At 38.3% G+C, this 24946-nt stretch overlaps 1 protein-coding gene across 7 annotated transcripts in view; it reads right to left on the bottom strand.

Moving 5' to 3' along the window:
- MEIS1 (Meis homeobox 1) overlaps positions 1–24946 on the bottom strand; it is a 140503-nt gene that overhangs the window by 85104 nt on the left and 30453 nt on the right. The gene's annotated exons all lie outside the window — the stretch shown is intronic.

Below are 24946 nucleotides of genomic sequence, written 5' to 3'. Positions count from 1 at the left end.
TATTTATTCAGATTGATTTTTAAGATTTACATGTGAAAAATAGATAAAATTGAATCAAATATAAACCAAAACTAATTCTGTCAACTCCCATGAAAGTCAATAAAGCCAAAATAAATTTAGCAGATTTCATCTACCTGCATTTGAGAATTGTTTTACTTCATTATTTCTTATAAACTTACTGAGCAGAAATTTGCTTAACTCTTATCCAGGCTTCCCTTACTGAAACAATAAGGCCCTCTATGGAATATTTTGCACTTGAATATTATCGCCAGGATAGCATATGGCAAACTAGCGGTAGGCAGTTTATCTTCATCCTCTTTGTAAGCTAAAATTAGCACAATGCTTTTGCAGCAGTGTGCACTTGACTTGGGCCAGGGTGATATTCTCCACAATGCCATGCTTGTTCCACATCCTGATAGCTTCTAATATTTAAGCAAGTTGATTGAAGTTTTATATTAATAATCACAGATACATTTTAATGCAATAAAATCCTAAATATGGCCAACAGTAAAATGTAAGGCTACTATATTAAGAATCAACCTGAAAAACTGTCCTTCATCTGCCTCTTGAAATATATAGTGTTTTAACTACAAAGCAGTTCAAATATTTACAGAGGCTAATTGTACCAAGAGGGATATTTATAAGACTCCAAAAGCAAGACACAATTACCTTCTTAGACAACTAAGGCTTATTTTTCTACTTGTTTACCATATTCAGTTTTTCTTGGTAATATGTCCTTGATGCTAAAAATGCATTGTTGCTAAGAATTAAGTATGCACTTTCAGAGGATTAAATGAAGGTGATCTGCCAATGGAATGAGCTTACTCTTTAAACAGGAAAGCAGCTACTGGCTGACTCTTTGAAAGGATTACAACACAAACAATGATTTTAAAAACAATGGAAGAGGTTCAAATAATACATCCCATTTAGTTGGTCTGTAGCAGTGTAATCTTCTCATCAAATAGTTAAAAACAAAAAACTTTAGGAAGAATTAACTTAGAAAACATAAGATTGACAGGTAAGCAGCAGTATATTTACTTGGAATAAAGGACGCCTCCGTCTTCTTTACCTCTCCGCTTTTAATGCCATTTATTAAGGCAGATGTTATACTAAAAAGATTTTGCTGAAATCTTCACTAACCAATATCAGACTGAAGTTTTCTCTTATGCTGTGTGCTGGGATAGATGTATTCACCTTGTTATCAACAGATTAAATCTAAGATAATAAGCAAATGCTGATACTGTCAGTTGATTTTTACCAATAGATTTTTTAAAAACTCTTCATCAATTCTTGAAAGGAGAAAAAGAAAAAGAATTTATCAAAACCTCATTTAAAAAAAAATATTTATTTATTTATTTTGAGACAGAGCCTCACTCTGTCACCCAGGCTGGAGTATAGTGGCACGATCTCAGTTCACTACAACCTCTGCCTCCTGGGTTCAAGCAATTCTCCTGCCTCAGCCTCCCTAGCAGCTGGAATTACAGGCTTGTGCCACCATGCCCAGATAATTTTTGTATTTTTAGTAGAGATGGGGTTTTGCCATGTTGGCCAGGTTGGTCTTGAACTCCTGACCTCAAGTGATCTGCCAGCCTCGGCCTCCCAAAGTGCTGGGATTATAGGCGTGAGCCACTGCACGCAGCCAGATCACTGTTTATTTGACCTAGTCATCTTATTCTCAGAATAATATATTTTATCCAAGGAGAAAAACATGAAAACCCTTCACAAGCCATGCAAGGTGACCTCATACATGATCTAACTAAAATGGTCTTTAATTTGATGGGACATATTAATCTGTTTATACCAGTCATTCCTGACCCACACTCTTCCATCAGCAAAGATAAAGTACACTGGAGAAAAAAAGCAGAAGACAAATATTTAAATATGTAAATCACTTGGAAATTTTAGTAATAACCAAATAAAGCACTTACATATCCAAAATCTAGCGAAAAAAGCTGATATGCATTTGGAACTTTTCAGCCATGCTTGTACGCGAAAGAATCAAATCTGTAATACCACTTTGCACCCACATATTCAGAAAACTTAGGTATTAAGGTTTTGTACTTTTTGATGGCTATTATCGATGCTAAGTCCTAGATTCAGAATTTCTTCTTATTGACCATGAAATTATGTGGAACTTAATTGACCTTCAGCATACTTCAATCTATATATAAAATGTTTCTGAAAGGTTCTTCATTCTAGCTAGGTTTGTAAGCAAACTTTCAACTTGGTTCTTAGAATTTCAGTCGTTTAGAACTGATGGGAAACATTCAATCACCTAGCTCAATTTACTTTATTTACAGAAGAAATTTTATCCCTGCAAGGTTATGATTTGTCCAACCTAGAGCACATGGCTTGTAAGTTACGAAGTAGGGATACAACCTGTATTTCAAGGACAGCAAGTCTTCAAAGTTGGCCACAGGCCCTCTTAGAAAGACGCTGAAAAGTTCCCAGAATGAAATACACATAACCAATTACTTAAAATAGAAACTGATCACCACAAGCTGATCTTTGCATAGAGTCAAACACAACTGTATTCTGAACACAAAGGTTTCAGTATTTGTTTCCAAGACACCAAAATGAGTGGTTCAACAGTTTGATGGGGAATATACATATAGTTGAAATATCTATCTCCTCAGAAATCCATGGATTCTTAAATATTCTTTTTTCACTGATGAAGAACACATGGTAATATACACACATATGTGTGTGTATCCATGTATATAGACAAAAAAACATGGCAAAATGTTAACAATTGTTGAAACGGAATGGTGAGTTATGGGTGTTTATTGCACAACTTGTTCTATTTTTCTGCATGTATGAAAACATTCATAACAAAAAATTGAGGAAAAGCTAAAAAATAATATGTAGAAAAGAATGACAGTGCAATGCTTCACAAATCTTGTCCTATTTTTCAAGGATGCCCTCTCTCACCACTCCTATTCAACATAGTATTGGAAGTTCTGGCCAGGGCAATCAGGAAAGAGAAAGAAATAAAGGGTATTCAAATAGGAAGAAAGGAAGGCAAATTATCTCTGTTTGCAGATGACATGATTGTATATTCAGAAAACCCCATCATCTCAGCCCAAAAACTCCTTAGGCTGATAAGCAACTTCAGCAAAGTCTCAGGACACAAAATCAATGTGCAAAATCACAAGCATTCCTACACACCAATAATAGACAGAGAGCCAAATCAAGAGCAAACTACCATTCACAATTGCTACAACGAGAATAAAATACCTAGGAATACAATTCACAAGGGATGTGAAGGACCTCTTCAAGGAGAACTACAAACCGCTGCTCAAAGAAATAAGAGAGAACACAAAACAAATGGAAAAACATTCCATGCTCATGGATAGGAAGAATCAATATCATGAATATGGCCATACTGCCCAAAGTAGTTTATAGATTCAATGCCATTCCCATCAAACTACCATTGACTTTCTTCCAAGAATTAGAAAAAAACTACTTTAAATTTCATATGGAACCAAAAAAGAGCCCATATAGCCAAGACAATCCTAAGCAAAAAGAACAAAGCTGGAGGCATCACGCTACCTAACTTCAAACTATACTACAAGGCTACAGTAACCAAAACAGCTTGGTACTGGTACCGAAACAGATATATAAAGCAATGGAACAGAACAGAGGTCTCAGATATAATGCCACACATCTACAACCATCTGGTCTTTGACAAACCTGACAAAAACAAGAAATGGGGAAAGGAGTCCCTATTTAATAAATGGTGTTGGGAAAACTGGCTACCCATATGCAGAAAACTGAAACTGGACCCTTCCTTACACCTTATACAAAAATTTACTCAAGATGGATTAAAGATTTAAACGTAGGACCTAAAACCATAAAAACCCTAGAAGAAAACCTAGGCAATAACATTCAGGACATTGGCAAGGGCAAAGACTTCATAACTAAAACACCAAAAGCAATGGCAACAAAAGCCAAAATAGACAAATGGGATCTAATTAAACTAAAGAGCTTCTGCACAGCAAAAGAAACTATCATCAGAGTGAACAGGCAACCTACGGAATGGGAGAAGATTTTTGTAATCTATCCATCTGACAAGGGGCTAATATCCAGAATCCGCAAGGAACTTAAAAACATTTACAAGAAAAAAACACAACCCCATGAAAAAGTGGGTGAAGGATATGAACAGACACTTTTCAAAAGAAGACATTTATGTGGCCAACAAACACGAAAAAAGCTCATCATCACTGGTCATTAGAGAAATGCAAATCAAAACCATAATGAGATACCATATCATGACAGTTAGAATGGCAATCATTAAAAAATCAGGAAACAATAGATACTGGAGAGGATGTGGAGAAATAGGAACGCTTTTACACTGTTGGTGGGGGTATAAATTAGTTCAAACATTGTGGAAGACAGTGTGGTGATTCCTCAAGGATCTAGAACTAGAAATACCATTGACCTAGCAATCTCATTACTGGGTATATTCCCAAAGGATTATAAATCATTCCACCATAAAGACACATGCACATGTATGTTTACTGCAGCACTATTCACAATAGCAAAGACTTGGAACCAACCCAAATGCCCATCAATGTTAGACTGGATAAAGAAAATGTGGCACATATACACCATGGAGTACTATACATCCATAAAAAAGGATGAGTTCATGTCCTTTGTAGGGACATGGATGAAGCTGGAAATCATCATTCTCAGCAAACTAACACAGGAACAGAAAACCAAACACTACATGTTCTCACTCATAAGTGGGAGTTGAACAATGAAAACATATGGGCACAGGGAGGGAAACATCACACACTGGGGCCTGTCAAGGGGTAGGGTGCAAGGGGAGGGATCGCATTAGGAGAAATACCTAATGTAGATGATGGGTTGATGGGTGCAGCAAACCACCATGGGACATGTATACCTATGTAACAAACCTGCAGGTTCTGCACCTGTATCCAAGAACTTAAAGTATATTAATAAAAATTTATATGTGTGTGTATATATATACACACATATATACATATACATACACATACACACACACACACATATTGCCAACAATAAAGAAAAAATGGTTAAACAAAAAAAAAGTCCTCTCACACCTATATAGAGTAAGTTACATAAAACCTCCCCCCCTCCAAAAAAAAAAAATCTTGTCCTATATTTTAAATTTTCTATGTAACATCCTAGGCTATAATATGAGGATCTTTGGACATTTTCACTGTATGGTGCCCCAACAAAACAGAGTCATCACCACGAGTATAAGAAATTCCCTTTGTGGCCAGGCGCAGTGGCTCATGCCTGTAATCCCAGCACTTTGGGAGGCCAAGGCTGGTGGATTACCTGAGGTCAGGAGTTCGAAACCAGCCTGACGGACATAGCAAAACCTTGTCTCTCCTAAAAATTAAAAAAATTGGCCAGTTGTGGTGGTGCATTCCTGTAATCCCAGATATTTGGGAGGCTGAAGCAGGAGAATTGCTTGAACCCAGGAGGCAGAGGTTGCAGTGAGCCAAAATCGTGCCATTGCACTCCAACCCAGGCCACAAAAGTGAAACATCATCTCAAAAAAAAAAAAAGAAGAAGGAATAAAAAATTCCTTTTGTATAAAAGGAATGAGATCATGTTTGATTGTTAAGAAAACCACCTATAATCCCTTGAAAAGGGATAAATGGGCTTGCAGCTAATATAAAAAAATTAAGCACATTGCTATGTCATGAGAGAATGAATACAAAAATAAAGGAAGATAGTCAAAATAGGAAATGGGCTCTCTGTGCTCTCATCATAACTATGCTACAACATTGCACACATAAAAAAGAGAAAAAGACATAACCAGATGAGGAGGAGAGGGTGAGTGGGTAGTCAGCACCTTCGAGTCATTTTGTAGATGAAAAAAGTGGTAAAGTTGATTTCTTATAAACAAATAAAACCCTCCCTACAAGTCTAGTTTTGCCTCCCCCATAACTTACCAGAATCAAACTTTCCTAGTCGCAATTAATAGGCAAGAGGTATTTTGAACCTTATTTTACCAACTGCAATTGTCACAAACCTAGTTCTGAAGATATCTGCAATATTTGGTAAAACTTATCTGTAATACTATGGATTATATTTCCATATTTTAAGATTTACCAGTAACATTGATGTCCTGAGATTCAAAGGCCAGACTACCCAACAGCCTCATCAAAAACCAAAGGTTATTGTGACCAGATGAGACCAGAGACACAAGAAGAAACTCTGTGAGTGGCTAAATATACTCCCCATCCAAACTCGGCTCCTGTGAGGAAATTCCACCTAGGACCCCCAGGGACACTCAACCTTAACCCAATCTCACCACCAAGAAGAGGTATGCCATTCAACATGTAATCTTGACTAACACCACAAACTTCATTTTTTCACAGACACTTTAACATATGGTATAGAAGGAACATGAGCAGTTGTTTAAAAGGAATCCAGTAGACCATAGGCCTAGTGGTAAGAATTGTATCAGTCTGCGTCCCTTCTCAACCATTCACTTCCTCATCACTGCCTCCTCAGGTAAAAGTGGCAGACCTATGGAACATTTCAGAGTGATGGACAGTGGAAGGGAGTCCCATATGAGTTGAAATCTTGATGGCCCACCAAGTTCACAATGCCCTCTGTCCTGACACGAAAGGGCAGCCAAACAGCCTTCATTGTAAAATAAATACACATTTTGGGAATAATACTAGATTCTCAATTTCTTGGAAGGCATCCCTCACATTTAGAAATGGACACCAGTCCTAAGCAGAGTCTCTTTTTCCACAGAGAAAATTAATCAGCTGATAATGATGATGTGGTCATGACAGCAGCTAACACAGACATAATGCTACCATTGCCACGTATGGTTCTAAGTTCTACATATTAACTTGTTTAATGTTTTCAACAGTCCTATAAGTAGGTACTAATACTATTCCCATTTTATGGGTGAGTTTAGGCTGTTCCTCTGTCCAAAAAAGTCAAACCATCTCATGTAGAAATCTGATTTATTAAGAGCCTGTTCTCCATGAGTAGAGACCAATATTGGGTTGCTTCCATTCTGATCCTACACTGAAACCCCCTCATGCCTGAATATCACTAGATGGCATCAGGAATATTGAATGAGACAGTAAGTAACTCCTAAAGAGAGCAGCACTGGGAAATATGTGTGTTCCAGACAGTTCTCAATTGAGGGGTAAAGGGAGAAACAAACACTGGACTATCAATTCCTTGAGAGCACGGATTGGTCTTACTCATTTCTGTCATCCCAGAACTTAGCACAGTACCCTCTACACAGAAGGGTCTCTGTGGATGAATAAATGAATGAACAAAATAGAATGCTAAGCAGTGCCTGATCACTTCCTTCTAAAGATCTTTCCTCATATGTCATTCTGTCTTCTCTCTTTCTAACGAGAGACAGAGAGAGAACTGGTAGACACATTTCAGAAATAAATGAGCTCAAAAGATATTAGTTACTAGGTTACTTCTCAACCTGGCAAAAAAGAAAAATTGTTGGAATTGAGAAACCTGACTGACTTAGGTCCTATCGTTTTCTCACTTACACGCTGTCAGGCCTTAGGTAATTCTCACCTATGAAATAGAGACACGAATCTCTGCTCTGCCATAAGGGTGGTGGTGTGAGGCTCACAAATGAACGAGAGTGGGCACATTTCAGAATCTGAATGCATGAAAAATGAGTTATTTGTTTGAAAAATTTCCCATCTAGCATTGTACCTGACACATAGTAGATTCTCAGTAAATATATTTGTTAAATAATGGAATATCACCGGGCGTGGTGGCTCATGCCTATAATCCCAGCCCTTTGGGAGGCCGAGGCAGGCAGATCACGAGGTCAAGAGATCTAGACCATCCTGGCCAACATGGTGAAAACTCATCTCTACTAAAAATACAAAAATTAGCTGGGCATGGTGGTGCCAGCTACTCGGGAGGCTGAGGCAGGAGAATCACTTGAACCCGGGAGACAGAGGTTGCAGTGAGCCAAGATCATGCCACTGCACTCCAGCCTGGCAAAAGAGCGAGACCCCATCTCAAAAACAAAAAAAAAAAAAAAAAAGGAATATCAGAACTAATGAGCCACAAGTCTCTGATCCTGTAAACTCCATTTCATAAGACTTCCTTTAAGAGGTTCAAAGTTGCCAGTGCCAACCTCAGTGGAAGGAATAAAACCAATCTCAGGTAAATGCCACTTCAAGTTAGAGTTGGAAAAGTTACAGCCAACTGCACATGAAAATAAATAATACTCTCAGCCTTATGGAGAGGCAAGACTGATGAGAATAAAGAGATGTTCAAGGTTGAGCAGGATTGAAAATCAAGCCAATGGGCCCCAACTCTTGCAACCCTCCTCTTTTTGCTCCTTCTCCCCAGCATCTTAGGTCAGAAGCCAAAAAGAATGGCAGCGTCATCGCTGTCATTTTGCTCCTCTGAAATAGGAACCTGGATTAGCTTTAGCTGGCTGAAGCTCAACCCAGATAAGTCCAGAGCAATGCTGATAGGCAGCAGGAAGGAATTTGAGGAAGTGACAAGAAATGCCACGTCATCCATCATAAAGAAAGCTTTCCCACAAAGTGGCCTGGGAGCTGGCTACATAGCAACGGGGGTTCAGAAAGATGCAGATAAACACAGAAGTCTTTCCTAGCACCAGAATAGAGAGCCAGCCACAAATAATTCATGCCCTTGCCACATCCTTCAGTGAATACTAGGAGGAATGTAGGATACCCTGCCTCCCACTTTCCCTGCTCATGCAGCCAAAATGAACCTGAGTTTGCATGTCCTGGGTGCCCTCCTGCTGCAGGGGATCAGGATGCCAGAGACAGCAGACTTGCCTCTCTGCTCATTTCTAACACATCAACCAGAGAATCACCAGAAATCCTGAGGATGTGTTTTTTTTAACAGAGATTCTAGGCTCCAGTCTTTCTGTTGCAGGGAAGGGTATGTGCCATGTCAGAAATAAACTCTTCCTAATTCCATTCTCCAAGTAATGGACATCATAATAATCTGCAATGGCATCTGTCATTGCAAAGATTTCCACCATTCTTCAAAAAAGTTTCATAGGAAAGTAGAAGTTAGCAAGCAGTTATTCTCCAAAGAAATGCACAAGTAAAGAAATGAGACTTAGCAAAGAAGACTGGAGAGAGTGGAACTCTTCTTTCCCATTGTTTTCTTGGACAGCAAGAAATTCCCTATTGATTATACATGTTATGACTTTCTTATGGTTTAAAATTTCATTCAAAGGGTCTGTTCTCACTAAAATGTACCCAAAACTTGTCTATCTTCAGGAGGAAATCTGTACTTTGAAAAACAGACAAAAAGATCAAATCTTTTAACCAAAAATATATTCTGCATTATTAAATAATTCTAGTGACTACTTAAAATGGGCATATTGAGCTAGATCTCAGCCTGTACTTTCATTGGATAAATCACATAATATCCCAGTGTGCTAAATCTCCTTGAAAGAAACTCTGGCTTAAATTCTGCCATCTCAAATCGTCCCCAACTTCTATCTAGAGAGAAATTTTAGTCACTAGTATCCCAGAGGTTTCATTATGGCCACAGCTGTTAGTAGACCACATTTTCATCCTGAGTAGCCAGGCAAATATTTCAATGCAGTACATTTTTTGCTCAGAAGTCTTTGAGAACACACCAAATAGGAAATAATTAGAATAACATTTACTTATCCTCACATATTAGCATTAAATTATTAGTTGTATTAGTGGCTTGCATTTACATTAAACTTGCAAATTATATAGACCCTTATTTCTATTCTTGAGCATTTAGATTTTTTCTCTGCATGCATATCTAATCATTTGCTTACCTCTTATCACTCCAGGAACCTAGAGTTCTTAATTCCATGGATTTCCACAGGGCAAGAATCTAGGCCACCATTTATGCACAGAAATCAATTCAGCCATCACTACACTATGCATCAAAACAACATTTTAAGAGTAAAAGTTGAAGCCAGTGGCATTGAGCCAAAGCACCTCTCCTCCGAAGGAAAATGCAGTGGGATTTTAAAGAGCAAATAGGGCAGGTTACCGAGCCTTACTGTCTCACCAATAAATGGGGAATCCTTCATGGCCCGGGGTTTCTTGATTCAAATCTGGAGCTTAAGACTTTGTGCCTAAAGAAAAGTGCTGATTCTCATCCCCCAGTGCATTTCTGGAATGTCCATGTAAATATTCACTGGATCAATTTTCTCTCTTTGCTCCTAGTGAGATCATATTAACCAATGACACTTTTATGTTTTTAATTAAAATCGAAAAGAACATTTTGGCACCATAAGTCTACTGCATTTTTATAAGATCTTCATCTCTGAAACACAATCTTATATTAACATGACAGTTTCAAAAAAATCATATTATCATAAATCATAGAAACATCATTGGCTTCTTTTAAATTGTATTCAATCTACTAACTACACCATTCACAAATTATAACAATCTATGCAAATGTACATTAAAGCCATAAAAAGCTTTTCCAGCATGTCCTTTTCCCACAGCCCAAATAAAGGTACATTAAGAAAATCTGGCAAAGGGCATATATGTCTATTGCCATTTCCCACAGCAAATAGGGTGTTTTCCTCTGGGAATAAAACATTTTCCTTAAACTACTGTTTATAACCCTTATCAGCTCAACTGCAATAGAGCCATCAAGTTCAATCTCTTGTGGAAAAAAAGTCAAGGTCAACAAGAACTCGCATTTTTGTTTTTTCTTTAGCTGCAATTGCTACTGACATGCAATTGGGTAATAAACATGAGGTCTGTCAAATGTTCCCAAAGAACAGGTGATCCAAAAGCTATCTCAGCACAAGGCCATTGCCAGGTAATCAAACAATCTTGTTATAACAATTATGATTTGAGTACATTTATTTATAGATACAAACATCTGTCAGTTCTGAATGAATATTGCCAGACAATTCCCACCATTGGGGTCATAAGAATGAGGAAGTACAAGAGGACTCTTGCTAGAATTACTCACCAACAATAATGTGTACCCTGATGAGCAGAGTACCATCCAAAGAAAAGGCTTTCTCCTCTTATCTTTTCTATTTAAAGGCAATTTTGTATAGCTCAATACAGCCATGTCCTTTACTATGCCAGCCAGGTTCCTGAGCCCAGTTGCCTCTCTCTGCCTGAAAACCAATTCTACGGTTATGTGTGTGTGTGTGTCTATTTGGAATTGTTGCATTATTCCTTTAAGCCAGCATGGTTGCTACATTCAAAAACACTCCATTTTAACTTGAAAAGTGCTAGAATTTGTTCAGCACATTTAATCCTAAAAAGTCAGATAGATGTTTGGAATAAAGACCACATAGTTCTTTCCAATTCATCATGAAGCTCCCTGATATCAACAGGAGTTATGCATTTGGATCCGGGCGGCACATGGCTCCATGCCATATGGAACTTACAGATTAAAAATAGAATCTGTTCCAGCTGCAAAGTAAGACACGTTAAACCTACGGCCTCCATTTGAAATATGAAAATTAAATCTAGGGACTATGGCTAGTGTCTAAGATGATGACTCTGATCCACATAATGCAAACCTATTGCTTCCATTTCAGTTATGGAAAATGAACCTAAAGTCGATTCTTGGGGCCTAAAAGCAATGCTTCCACTTCTCGCTATGTAACTTTTATTAACATTCCATCATTTAGTGGAGCAATTAATGTTGTCCAAAGCTGATTCCTTTACTATCAAGAGCATCAGGAAATCTGGAAACAAAGGAAAGCTAATTCTTCTAAAAACACATAAACCTATATCTTGGGAAAGAAAGTAAAAACTAAAAACAAAACGAGAAATTCTAGACACACAAAATGAAGTACGCTACTTTGAAAGACAGCTTTCAATGTAGACACACTAAGTACCAGGTGATAGTGTTTTTAGCCAAATAAATACTGCTTCAGTGTAAAAAGGTATCCTTCATTCTTTAACATTCTGGCAAAAAGTCAATGTAACCAGAGTTGTATCAGCAGGCATAAGAGTATACTGTTTCTAATCCTGCATTCTATTAAGTCTTGGGCCCTTAATCTAAAGACTCTAAATAAAAAGAAAAATTAGCAACTGAGAAGTGGGAAAGGCTGAAGCACACCAGGATTAGAATCCACTGGGAGCGCATAAACATGAAGGCCCATGAAGCAAAACATCTATTCTGCAAATACTCAGGAAATGTTCATCAATCAGTTGTCAAGCAAAGGGGGAAGTCACCTCACTTTCAGAGCAGTAAACTGATGAAATGAGTCACCAAATTCCCATGACAGCTTGACTGGCCTCTTCCTTTCCACCCAGCCGCTGGTCTCCATGGAGCCAGAGCCTTCTTTGAGGGAAAGCAGTGCAGCAGAGAGAATTAGTGGGATTTCTGCAAGCCATCCTCAGGAAGGGGTGGGAAAAGCATCACTTCTGCCCAGCAAGGGTGTAGGAGAAAAGCCACAGCCATCAATGACCAGCTGCATTTTCTCCCATCTAGAGTGGCAAAGCTACATTCAGAAGAAGACAAAGAGCGTGCCGATGGGATCTGTAGTCTGTGTAGTCAGTCTTCCAAAACCTTGGCATCATCCCAGAGCCTTTGCACTCCACTGCCCTCTGCGTCCACTCAGTCTCTCTGTCCAGTCCAGTCTTCCTCCTCAAAGCTCTGCTCTCTAGCCTCCTCCCTCTGCCTTAGTAAAGTTCTGCAACATTTCTGAATAACTATCATGCTGACTTCAACCTCCCCCTGCTCCGATTCCTCCTTCACTCACATCTGACCATGCCACAACCCTCACATTTCCAATGACTCCCTACTGCCTGCTAAACCAATGCCACAACTACAGATATGGCCTTAAGACGACAAATATGACCCTTTGTGGTCTGGCCCCTGCTACCTCTTAGGCCTCACCTCAGACTCTTCCTCTCTCACATGCACTCTCTGCTCATGCTGAGGCACACACAAAGTCCCCAAAGTGGCATGCTCTCTCTCCTTCCTACCTTTACACAAGCTATTTTTTTTTCCTCACGTGCCCCTCTTCTCCATCTCTCCCAAGTTTCCATTATAGACTCACTCTCTTAGGAGACTGAGTGGGAGATCAAAAATGGAAAACCAATTTCTTCTGGGGCTAACTCTGGGGGACAAGGTAGTGGTTGCTGGAGTGCTGTGTGGAGAAGGACTGCATCTGCTCTCCTTTCAGGCCCAATGACAAAGGTGCTGTGATCCATTAAAAATGGCCACCATGGAAAGACTAGAGAGAAGCCTGTCTGATGTCAGGCAGGTGATGCCCCTGTGCCAGTTTGTTAGGTGCCATTCCTCTACTTCCAAATTACTCAGAACCTGCTCACTAGGGAGACTTAACCTATGATATATTAAAATGTCTGTTCCTCTACCAGACTGTCAGTTTCTTAATTCCGGAAATGACTTCTTTCACTCTGAATTCCCACATCTAGCACAGGACTGGTATGCAGTGGACATTTAATTAATACTCATTCAATTAATAAATGGGAATATTTCCCTTTTCACTTCTATCTTTGGGAGTATTCCTCTCATATGCTTAAAATGTACATTAAGCAATACTTTCATTTGTAGTAAATGTATTTGTTTTACCTGAGGGGATGGTTTTGGTGCCAGGATGAGGTAAGCCAAATATTCATACCACTCAGCCCCCTCCAACTTTATAGGCTGAAGTCATATTCCCTCAGAACTTCCATTTTTAAGGACTGCAGCATCTGAACCTTCCATTCTGGCATCCCAGCTCAGCCTCTCAGCATCTCCATTCTAACCATTGCTTACCTGAATCTCTCTGGCTCCATTAACCCTGTTCCCAGGGATAATAATAACCAGCGCAACAACAGCATCCTCACCCCCATTCCTGGATTCAGATGGAGGAAGAAAAGACTGGAGAATGAAGCGAACCCACCAGAGAATGGTCAGAAGAAGGAGACAGACAAGTGAAGAAAGGCCTCATGGCATTACCAAAACTCAGCACCTTGGCTCACATCAAAATAGGCTGTCATTCATTTCAACCGTGGAAATCAAGACTCATTAGATTCCAATGAGGTAAAGTAAGAAAAGGATGACTATGATTACAGATACCTAGTCCACTCAATCAAATATGTATCAGCAATTCTTATAACTGCAGCATTGTGCTAGGAACTGGGGAGCATGAGAGGAGTCCTATGGATGCTGTCGAGGATGCCAACCTGTGCCAGCTCTCTGGACTCCCTGTGTGAGGACAGGAGGAGAATTTCTTTCAGATCTTAATGCTGGTCAAATCGATTCTTCAGAGCAACTTCCATGGATGTTGTAAATCTTGTAATTAATTATATTTCAGTCTTTGTTTTAGCTGCTAGGAAGCTCAGGGCCAAATTAATACCTATTTCTAGTAATTGTACATGATCTTATAATTTATATTGCTCAGTACTACCCTTATTTCTTGGCTTTTTGTTTATTTTGCTTTCCATTCTAATTTGTTCATCTACACATTTCTTATCCTATTGTATACTATAAACTTTTGTTAATTTCCTTAAATCCTTTCTTAGAATGAGAGGGATAATATATATACAAATATACGTATTTATATTTATGCATAGATAAGTATATATAATATATAAATATGTTACTTATAAATAAATATATAGATATTTATAAATAAACATATAAATACAAATAAATAACTATATAAATATGTGTATTTATAAAATAAATAATAGATGTGTATATTTATATTTATATCCATATATTTATATGTATATGTTTATATATATGCATTTTTAAATCAACATATCCTTTTCTCCCAAGGTATTAAAGTATAAAAGGGTGTCAAGGTGCTACCTGTCCTGGCTGTCATAGGTAGTAGGGGCACTCAAGGAAAGAGTCAAACTACAACAGTAAATGCTAATAACCAAGCAACAAGCCCATTGGCAAATTCAATATTTTCTGCATTCACTCTTTAATTCGCTTTTTCTTAAAAATATATAATTTTTTAAAATGTAAGCTTTGCTATGTAAGGTCATATTCTCCTTTTCTTCTAATATGGTAATAAGCAACAGGAAGTTCTGCTGTCTTCATTCTTTGTTATAAAATAAAGTGAGCAATGTTAGGAGGGAATGCATATGAATTGATATTAGTAAGTAGGAGAAAACCAAACTAATTGTACTAATCAAATAGAATGCTTTTAGGTTAAGTAATTATGGAAACCTATCTGCAAGACAGAGCTAATCCACAAAGCCAGACACTTGAGCAAAACCCAACTTTACCAGCTACATTTCTAGGACTAATCAATACAAGAGGTAGACAATGCCTACATTTTTTTTTTTTTTTTCCTAAGGAAAATGCTTGGCATAAATTTACTGTTTGGGTTAGTTTTTGCTAGGCCAACAGCCAAAGTCTCTACTACTACTATTCTTAATTAGTGCTATCACCCATGAGAAAGAGAAATAACTTTTGGGGTAGAGCTAAATATCACAATTCAGCGGGGGTAGAATCATGGCTGCTACTGAGAAGGGCATAGGACATAAAAGCATCCTCCCAGGGTAGCATAGTTACCCTTGCTACAGGGTCCTGTCTCAGAATTCATCCTCACTTCAACCCTATAATCCCTCAGATTCTGCTGCTGGTCTCCACCCATCTTCTGTTAGATGCCCACTGTGGGGCAGAAGGTGGTGTCCAAGGGTAGGAGTAGGGAGAAGAGGTGATTAGGTGGATGGCATGATTTAAGGTCAAGACCTCCATACACATGTGCTCTACATCCACGTATTCAACCAACTGAGGATGGAAGATATTTGAAAAAAAAAAAAAATGGATGATTGTATAATGTACTGAACATATACAGACTTTTTTTCTTGTCATTATTTTCTAAACAATACAGTATAACAACTATTTACAAAGCATTTACCTTGTAGTAGGTATTATAAGTAATCAAGAGATTATTTAAAGTATATGGGTGGATGTGCATAGGTTACATGCAAATACTATGCCATTTAAGAGCAGGGAATTGAGCATCTAAAGATTTTGGTATCTGGAGGTTGGAGGCAGAGGGTCCTGGAACCAATCCCTGGGGGATACCAAGGGATGGCTATACATCCCCAAACCCATTTAACTTCTGACACTTAAGTTTAGAAGTTGTTAACCTGGGCTATATAGACACCCCCTCAAGGGAGATCCATGGTTAGAATTCAGGGGATATATGTATTTGAGAAGGGGAAAAATTACATTTTTATTATCAATAACTTCAATTAGAATTAGCATTTCCTTCATGCATGTATGTAAGTAACAAACCAACCACAGAACTATTAGCAGGACCTATAACTTTGTCCCCAATGGAAATCATATTTGCATATCACAATACAGTTGTTACAAATATCTTAAAACATGATTTACATTTATCACTACTTCAAAAATTCAGCAGACAACAGAATTACTACTAGATCTTGTTATTTAAGCCTATTAATAGGGTGTATATATATATATAAAATATATATATTTTTTGAGATGGAGTCTCACTCTTGTTGCCCAGGCTGGAGTGCAGTGGCACAGTCTCAGCTCACCGCAACCTCTGCCTCCCAGGTTCAAGCAATTCTCCTGCCTCAGCCTCCCGAGTAGCTGGGATTACAGGCATGTATCGCTACACCCGGTTAATTTTGTATTTTTAGTAGAGATGGGGTTTCTCAATGTTGGTCAGGCTGGTTTTGAATTCCTGACCTCAGGTGATCCTCCCACCTCGGCCTCCCAAAGTGCTGGGATTACAGGCATGAGCCACTGCACCCGGCCTTATATTACTATTTTACAACTTGGCTTTAAAAAATATTTAGATAATTGAATTTTAATACAATTCATTGCCCTTGTAGTCCTATGGGTTTTATTTTATACATTAATAAATATATTACTCTGATAAGGTATCCATTGGCTTCACCAGACTGCCAAAGGAGTCCTGTCCTCCTCGAAATGTCAAGATTCCCTTGAAGAAGATCAATCTGAGTCAGCAGCCAGGTGACTCATGGCGGTGAAAGCAATGATGGCGCCAATGGTTCAGGCAGCAGAGGCACTGGCTGGCTCATGGTAGTGTGGAAGGACTGGACCAAGTTTCCAAGAGTGGGCTCTGGAGCCAAGTCCACCTAACAGGGCCCCATAGATGTTGAATGTCTACATCTACCAAGGTAGATCTGTCCCTCTGCAATTTAAACCTAATACCCACCACACTGTGTGCCATCCAGCAGGCCTGACCACAGAGTTCACCATGTCTGGGTCATTGGCATGTTGTGAAATAAATACACTCACGGCTCCCTAAGAATATCCAGTATTTAGCAAATATTTTACTTCGATATGCTTGATGTTCTTGGTAGCACACAGGAACTTCCTAAGGGCAAATACTATGACCTACTCATTTTTATAGCTCACACAGAGTACCTGGCACACAGTAAGTGCTAAATCTATTTTTGATGACTTGACCGGAATGTATAAATTTACATTCCCATCCCCCCCTTAAACACAACTCATGATAATATTTTGGCTCATCTGCAGGAGAGATTATAATTCTAAACTCTTTTTATCTCCTTGGGCTATGTTAAATGAATGCTTCCCTAAAATTAACTTCCTCACTTCTGCCTTGCCAAGAATGACACCGTGTGAGGAATCTAGCACCTGAAACAATGAATTCTCTCCTCATTTATTTCCTTGAGTAGAAACTGAAACACACGTTTAAGCTGTGCCAGGCTGTGTGGTGGCCCTGGAATGCCTGGGAGATCTGACCTGAAAAACAAGTTATTGCTTATAGTTTAAAACCCAATGCAGACTCAAGAGAAGAAGGGAAGGTGAGAAAGGATAAGAGAATGAAAAGGCCCTACATAAAAACTGAATTAAATAATTACGGAATAAGACCTGGGTTTTTAAAGCTAATATCTCCATTTTTATCATTAACATAAAACAATACAATGCATGGTATTAATATGATGTGGAACATATTTCTCTATATGTGATGTATTTTTGGAAAATGCTTTACAGTTTTGAAAAGAAAGAACTGAGTATTATGAACAATTAACTTCCAGGTCCATGAAAATAGAAAATATATTCCACTCTCACTGAAAAGCGAATGCCCTTCTAGCTAGGAGAGCTTTCTCTAATTTACAGTCAACTGAGTGAAACTGAAAAGAAGATACTTTTTACAAAGTTTTCATGCCTCTGGCTGCAGAGCTAAATGATGAATTGACATAACATCATTATTCATATACTTTTTTACCACTTATTTCTTATTTTAAAATATTGCATGAGTCTTGGGAGACAAAAGTAGTGAATTCTAGGAAAATAAAAGAACTGGTGTATAATTTTTTAGATGTGCTACAAGTGACACCAGAGTTGATATTTCTTAAAAAATGACAGCAACAACAAAATTTTAATCCATCACTTGCAATCAAACTCCAGTATCTGCACAGGTAACAGTGGCCAGTAGACAGATGTCAGTGACATCACAAATCAAGTGTGCAAACCAAAGGGAAAACAGAATTGTGACTTACAGGTCACACAATAAATATCACACCTTTTAAATTTCAAAAACAAGAGTTCAAAATTTGATAAGAAATCCAGACCATGAGTTCACACGTAAATAAAAAAGAGCAATCAACAGAAAATATAAGAAATGACTCTGTTGACTAATGCCCTGTCTTTTCCAATTGAGGGTCAGAACTATTCAAACCCAATCACATGAGGATGGAATCAGTAAAGGTCAATCAAAGACAAGCTGAAACTCCAACTGTCTAGCTGACCTTCAGAGCTTGTGACAAATTGCTATCAGTCAATGTCAACTAATGACAGGAGCTCTTTGGCTAATCAATTGTTCTAAAAATGATGAAGAAAACTACTCACAGGACAGCTCATTTTCACATCAATGCCTGTGAAGTATGAAAAGCTCATTTTTTGAGTTTTTAATAAGCTCATAAGTAAAGCAGTTACTTGGTAACAAAGGTCACCTTACAGAAAAAGACAGAACCTTTGTCTGTCTTTTACATATTCTTTTATTACCATATTATAGTAAAAATATGTCACAGATATGCTAGAGGGCTACATAATAAAGTAGATAACACTTCATCCACTTTTCAGATAAATACTTCTGTGTTCGAAGAATATCTCTGCTCGGCTGTAAATAATTTCAGATGCACTTTTTGGTTGTTTAAGATGAAAAACAGTGACCTGAAGTTTACTGCTGATGCTGCCTAATAATGAGAAGACGCACTTTCTATGAAAGTGCTTATGGCCATGTTCGTGCCCCGAAATATAGTTACTACTTTTAGATGATGAAGTTATTTTTCTTTAAGATGGCCTGCTTTCATGATGCTAGAAGTCAAGCAGGTGGAAAACAGAACACTGTTACTCACATTTGATGAGTCAATAAAAGGAAAGGTGAGTATATTACAGGGTGTTCTTGGGAAGATAGTTCTCTGTCTCTACATCTCATTCAACATGTTTGATAAGTTAATAATATAGACTTTTTGATAACAGGCATTTGTGGAGCATAATAACTTCCCCTTTCTTTTTTACACCTGACTTTTCCCACCAGGAAATTATTTTCCTATTCTGCCTGCCACTGCATGCAAAGGCCACACTTTAATTTGCAGGTCAACATTAAATATAACCAAAGGAACACACAGGGCTGCGATGCTCTAAGGCCTGTGGTCACAATTATATTTTACTTTTCTCTCCTCTCAAAAGTGTATTAGTCAAAATCATTACAGTGCCATTGAAATACAAGAAGTCCCTGGAGAGGTACAGGCTTAAGAAGCAAGTGTGAACAAATAAAGATCATTCAAGTCACTGTGACCAACAGACAAATGAAACAACAAAAAAATAAAAATGACCATTTGTAACCATTTTCCTTCATTTTCAAGGTTCTTAGGTTATCATTTTGTTTGTAAAATACATTGGATTTTTTTTTTAAAGAAAATTGTCTCAAAACAAGCAGTATTAAATTTGTGTTTTCAGCTGAAAAGCTGCAAAGTGACAGCAGTTTCAGATTACATCCTGAACCTGAGTTGCTACGGTAGTTTTTCAAATTAAAATATCTTCTGTGGCCTCAACCACTCTCAAGTTGTCCATAGGAAAGAAATAAAGGAGGGAGGGCAACACTTAAGCCGAGCCATAATTGGAAGTATGTGAAAAATGAAGTGTCAGTTTGGTCAATAAAGGGCAAAGGTCAAGGGGAACTGCAGCCCAAACTCTGTGCGAAATGTGCTCATTAAGACATCCAATCAGAGCGCTCCTTCCCACCTATCCCATTATTCATCGGACAGCTGACTGTTTCAAATGCCTGGGTTCAGGCTGTTCTTACTTTTCTTCTTCATGTAAAAAAGGCGAGCAGTATATAAATCGTTGCTCAGTCCTCTGGAACATAATGTGGCCCTTCCCCACCTCCCTCGCCCGGTGCTCCCCATCCCCTCTCAGGCCACTCTGCCCGCTGGCTTCACAGGTCTGGAACAACTGCCTTGAGATTCCCCTCAATAATAAATGGAATTGCCTTCTGCCTATAGGTTGCCTGGACTCACACAAAAGCTGGTGTAGAGGGGGATGGGGCAGTGGGAGGCACTGCAACTATTGATACATTATGATAGAGAAATGCAGTGCTTTGCAACTATTCTTCTTTTAAGAAACATCCTGGCATGCTGGTTTTGCTTTTTTTTTTTAAGTGGTACTATTGTTATTCTGAGTCCTGCCCCCTAAAGGAGAAGTTCATAAGTGGGTTTTAGAGATTCCAGCAATCATTGAAAGCCTTTAGGGTTGAAATGTTTTCCATCAAATTTCCATGTAGAAATAATACTTTTTCTTTATCCTCACAAAAGAGGCAAATATGATTAGTTTTAAGTGGAAAATGTTCTGCAAGAGCAATATCTTTACTTGTTCCCATGCTTCTATTCTTAATTCACTAAGTCTTTGAATGAGTGAAATGATATAGGCTCTTAATACATAATACCAATGAATCATATCAGTCACCATGCTCCCTTTGTAAATACTTCATTCATCATTCTACTTAGCATGCAAAACTAGGTTCTCCCTCCCCAACAGAACATTACCCCTCTGAGTCTAAGGCGATTCTGTCTTATTCATAGCTAGGTCACTGTTAGGGAGCACAATGCCAGGTTCAGTACAGACAACTGGGGAAAGAGTTGTCAAATTGGTAACAGAAAGAATGTCTGTCAAATGATCCGTTTCTCCAGTAAAGCAGTGTATCAAATAGGACATCATAGTTAGGAGCTTGGGCTCTAGAGTCAGATTGCATGGGTTCAAGTCCCGACTCGAGCACCAGCCAGTGTGTGGCCTTGGACAAGTCTCCTTATCGCTCTGAGCCTCTGTGACCTCACTCGAAAAGTGAGGGGATGGAAATACCTACACTGACTGACAGCCCTTCATGTTCTATTTTATTATCTTTTTACCATCATTTATTTAGCTCTCTTAACTTTAAAGCAAAAACAAAAAATTAAAAAAAAAAAAAATTGTCCAAACTAAAAAATGTGGTCAATTAAAAAAAAAAATTAAAAAAAAAATTTGTCCAAACTCAAAAATGTGGTCAATTGTAGTAGGAGCTGCTTGAGAGGCATAGAGTGGCTGCGGCAGGCCTCTGGGGAAACAGCAAAAATCTAGGGGAAGAGGCACCCGATTTGCTTGAAGTTCTCCCATTCCAAAACACACAGTTCCTAGAGAAGGCTCTGATTATGGTCAGGCGGGCAGGGCAGCCATGCACAGTAGGATGCAAAAGACACATGAAAGCCACACGTATCTGCCATCGTGTACCTCCCGTACCTATGAGACACTACTTGGCAGCCTTGGAAACAGGCACCCCATCCTAAAGCAGTTACAAAGCCAAGAGACCAAGATCCTGAAGTTGACTTTGACAGTTACTCTTCAATATTTCTGAGCTATTACTTCTTTCTCCTGTGAAATGGGAAAATAAAGCAAATAATTGCCAGGGATAAAATAAGGATTCAATCTGGTATCTTTGGAAGTACTTTGAGGAAGTCATGGAGTAAACAAAATCAATGTTGTAGCAACAGCAACAGAATCCCCAACGAAACACAGATGTGAGGCCCTCCCTCTTAAATGCCAATTGAAAAGGACTTTACTATTAAAGAATCAATCTCCTGCAAGGGACCACAAGTATTAATACTGAATGGAAGTAGATATCATAAAAAGAGTCATCGTGATGAATAATTTGAATTGAGGGAAAGATATATTATGTAAATCATGAATAAACATTAAATCCCTGAATAACAGTACCTTGGTATTCTCTTAATTACATATCTTATGTACATTCTCTTTAGAATGCCCATGATTGGATTTTATTTTTTTCTTTTCCTAGATGGAGTCTTGCTTTGTCACCCAGGCTGGAGTGCTATGGCACGATCTCAGCTCACTGCAACCTCCACCTCCTGGGTTCAAACGATTCTCCTGCCTCAGCCTGCTGAGTAGCTGGGATTACAGGCGCCCGCCACCACGTCTGGCTAACTTTTGTATGTTTAGTAGAGACGGGATTTCACCATGTGGGCCAGGCTGGTCTTGAACTCCTGACCTTGTGACTCCCCCCACTTCAGCTTCCTAAATTGCTGGGATTACAGGCGTGAGCCACTGCTCCCAGCCATGGATTTTGTATTTTTTTTTTAATGTTTAGGTAAAAATGTGTACCAAAAAACTCTTTCACTGATCACACCAGCTACTAATTCAGCAAATTATCAGGCACTCAAAATTCCCCAAATTGCTGGAGCTCTAACCAGAAACTCTTACTGTATTTTGAAATCTGTTAGAACATTTAAAATTTCCCGCATAACTTCTTTCATTTACTTTGAAAGTTCAAAAGAATAGGATTCAATTCAGACATATATATATATATATATATATATATATATATATATATAGCCTGTTACACGCCTCCACTGTGCAGCAGATAAGGTTATTTAACAGAGTACTAAAGCCTAGGGGATTTCTTTTTTGTTATCTTTTCTTTCCTTTCTTTTTTTTTTTTTTTTTTTTTAACCACAGGTGCCATAATGAAGTGGTAAAAATGGAAAAGGCATGAGGAAAAAAGAAATGCAGTACAAATAATATGGCAGAGAAAGTTTTAAAATATGTATTACTCCTGTCTGTGGGGGAAACACCTCTTTGGATATGTTCTTCACAGATTGAGTTATTTCTGTCTATTGGGTATGTATAAAGACATATTTATGGATTTATAAATCTTTTGAAGAGGGCTGTTATTTACCCAGTTGACTAAAATGGACTCAAACTGTGTAAATAACTATTTAGGACATGTACTACAGGCCAAATGCTGGCACAGCTTACACATCCATGCCTGCCAGAAAAGGCAAACAGGGAAAACATGGAAAAGCCACTGTGCACAGTTAATCCGAAGGCTGCACAAAGACCAAGCTCTGCAGGTCTCAGGGATGAAAAAAAGGTTTAGAAGGGTCATGGTTGGCATGGAAATGTGCATAAGTTGTTGCAGCAACACTTTCAGGCATCATTCTGCATTTATCGGGAATAAATTCCACTGCCAAAGAAAACCCACAAGGAAGGACAAGTAAGACTGAAGGTGGGGCTCCCAGCAGCCTCTGTTATCAAGCACAGAAAGGTGGGGCAGGGGAAACCAGCACAGAAAGTTTCTATTTGATGACAGTGGAAGTTATCTACTGTAGTTTTTTAGTAGAGAGATGAGGAAAGAGAGTCTGATGAGAAGAACCTTATTTAAGTAATTGGGAAACTGGAAGTTTAGGTCTGACGCTCCACTGGGACCTCAACATATCACTCAGCTTCTTCGTGCCTTATTTTTCTCCTCTATCAGATGGGGCTAGACCTACTTAATCTGCTACCCAGGATTGTTTTTAAATGATTCAGCTGAGATCATTCAAATAAAATAATTTATGTGTAAATGCCTTAAAAATAACTAGGTGTTGGACTCAAATATAAAAACATAAAAAGAAAAACTATAGAAAGAAACATTCTAAGTGGAAAGTTGGTAATGCGAATAACATGTAGTTCCTAGTTACAATCAAATTATTAAACAGGCCTTTGGAGAACACTTGTTGAAGGAAGACGCAGCATACAACATTCCTAATTCCTTGCTACAGCATGTCAGAGGGGAAGAACTGGTAATGGGCATTTGCTATCCGAAAATCCTCTTATCATACAATGTTTGAGAAAACAGATGCATTACAGTTTTAAATTCAAGTGCATTTCCGCAGTTCGCAAGCCTTCAAAGCAGCAGCTTTACTATCTACCTATTCTCAGATGATATCAGTTTTGAAAAGCAAGAAATGAAAAAAGAAAAAGAAACAAGCCAAACACTAGGCTGCGACCCCGTGCAGCAATTTTGGGCTACAGGAAAAAGAATTTAGATTCCATTTACACCTTTTTGAAAACTCATAGTGTAAGTAGAGCTATGAAAGTAAGGCTTTATATTGAAAGTGCTGACACCACCTTAACTATAGCGCTCTGAACAGCAACGCCATAACACATACATACACACACTTGAAAGAAAAAAGGCCCCTTGGATTTATGCTGCATATCATTTTCCAGTAAAAGTCAGAGGTCAGAGGTTACCTGTTTCTGCCTCAGCTCTGAACCAGTTTACTATTCCGGGCTCCGTTTTTACTAGGCTTATAGTTGTGATGAAGTCAGCAACTTTTCTTTGAACAATAAAATGTCTCAAATGTTTAAAATTATATTTGCAGAAGTTATTCCCGGTACAAACAGCATACATGTGCCTAACAAAAATTAACTTTCCTGTTTTTGTTTTCAAATTAATCATGCCAAATTCATTGTAGACTTTGCAATTTTAATTGGTAGAGCCCAACTAAGTTAGACAACAAAATTCCTTTGTTGTCTAAGAGCACTCCAGTGAAACATGATCATAAAACCAGATTTTAAAGTATGTACCTACTGTGGGCTCAGAGTCAACTTCAATAAAACAGCCCTTTTATATTCAGATAAAGAATTCTCTTTCAAACTTTAATTG

This window comes from Piliocolobus tephrosceles, chromosome 15 (assembly GCF_002776525.5).
Source record: "Piliocolobus tephrosceles isolate RC106 chromosome 15, ASM277652v3, whole genome shotgun sequence".
NCBI classification, from domain to species: Eukaryota; Metazoa; Chordata; class Mammalia; order Primates; family Cercopithecidae; genus Piliocolobus; species Piliocolobus tephrosceles.
This window is presented reverse-complemented; position numbering and strand designations above follow the sequence as displayed.